This window comes from Octodon degus, unplaced genomic scaffold (assembly GCF_000260255.1).
Source record: "Octodon degus isolate 3935 unplaced genomic scaffold, OctDeg1.0 scaffold00107, whole genome shotgun sequence".
NCBI classification, from domain to species: domain Eukaryota; kingdom Metazoa; phylum Chordata; class Mammalia; order Rodentia; family Octodontidae; genus Octodon; species Octodon degus.
This window is the reverse complement of record NW_004524683.1, coordinates 7,050,206-7,051,764: the sequence shown is the minus strand read 5'-3', so window position 1 is coordinate 7,051,764 and position 1,559 is coordinate 7,050,206. Positions and strand designations below refer to the sequence as shown.

Genomic DNA, 1,559 nt, shown 5'->3' with positions numbered 1-1,559 from the left:
TCTCATTCATATGCCTGTCTGGGCCCTGGGTCGAATGAGGATCCGTTGGGCCCCAAGCGGTCTCACTCACACTCCAAACCTGTGCTCTGTGTCAAATTGAGTTTAATTTTTTTCTTCACATGAATGTATTTGGGATGATGCTACCTGTTTCTGTTATTCTTGTAGGTTCAGCTGAAGCACAGTTAACCACAGTGACAGCTGTTTAAACAACTCTTTCCTTGTTATAGTTACTTCTGTTATTATGAGCCTCATGTTATCTCTGAAATCTCAGAAACCATTTCCTGTGTTCCTGTATCTAGTGTCACACTCTAGTTGTATAGTCTATACCAGTAACTTTGTTGCTATGGACCCTACAGCTTCTTCTACATTTTGTCTTACATAATAAATAGAATCTGTTTTACAGTGATCCCATTCTAAAGTGGAGACATGCCAACCAGAATAAGTATAAGCAGGGAAGATACTCCAAAAGAGGAGAGGTCTGGACTCTAGGGTCTCAAGCCGCCCAGGTTGTTTCAGTTGTGGTGAGTTTTGGGAGAAATATCAGAAGACCTATTAAAGTAGAATAACAAGATTTTGAGCAGTTGCTGGAGATTTCTTTGGCCACTGTATTTGTTGATTTCTGTCAATTTAAATGTATGAGGAAGGGGTTAAAATAAAAATGAAAAAGTATTTTATTTTTTGTATGTCTTGTGAGTGGATTTGGATTGTGGTTGAGGAGCATGCAAACTGGTGTGAATCATGTGGGCCCTCAACTTTCTAACCCCTATCGATAAGAGGTAAAGCCTCTACTTTCAGGAAACCTGTGGGACTTAAGTCAGATCCTTCCTAGTTTCAAAATGCAGGTGATTACTTTAGATTCCTACTTGAAACAAGCACCAAAATATTGGTGGGGTGATTGTAAAAGATATTGTTTCCCAGGAAGCCAGGGGAGCCCTGGGAGGGATCCAACCTGATATAGCTTCTCAAGAGGGGTAAGCTCTGTGGATTTCACTCTTCTTCTCCCTTGGGAAGACACCCTTGCCACTGCCAGAGCCTCAAGCAGAGACATCTGCTTAGTGTGTAGTAGAGTATCACAACACATGCTTTGTGAACTCATAGGTTTGCCTCCCTTTGCAGGAGATACCCTCCGAAAACCCCTAGATCTAGGTTTCTCTCTTGGTAGGCCTCCAGCCATGGGAAACATCTTAAAAAAACACTCCTCAGATCCCAGTGACCTCACTGTTAGGTGATATCCCTCCACAGTGGGAATGATTTGACCATTCCAATTTGAAAAAGGAACAATTTATGCATTGCAATGTAGTTTGGATCCAGTACAAACTATGGAATGGCAAGATCTGGGTAAAGACGGTAGTTTAAATTATAATCCTAATTTGCACTTAGATCATTTCTGTAAAAAACATAGAGAGTGGAGTGAAGTCCCTTATGTACAGAATTTTGTGACTCTTTATCTCTGGAAAAGCCCAGAATCTCTGCTAATTAGTGTAGGAGACACTTCCAGGTCCTTGTCTCGTCCAAGAAGCCAATAGTTGTAATCCCAAAGTAACGCTATTGAAATCCCA

General features: G+C 41.2%; 1 pseudogene; it reads right to left on the bottom strand.

Moving 5' to 3' along the window:
* Nucleotides 1–1,306: 1,306 nt before the first annotated feature.
* The window catches only part of LOC101589447, a 12,041-nt pseudogene continuing 11,788 nt past the window's right edge, over nucleotides 1,307–1,559 (bottom strand).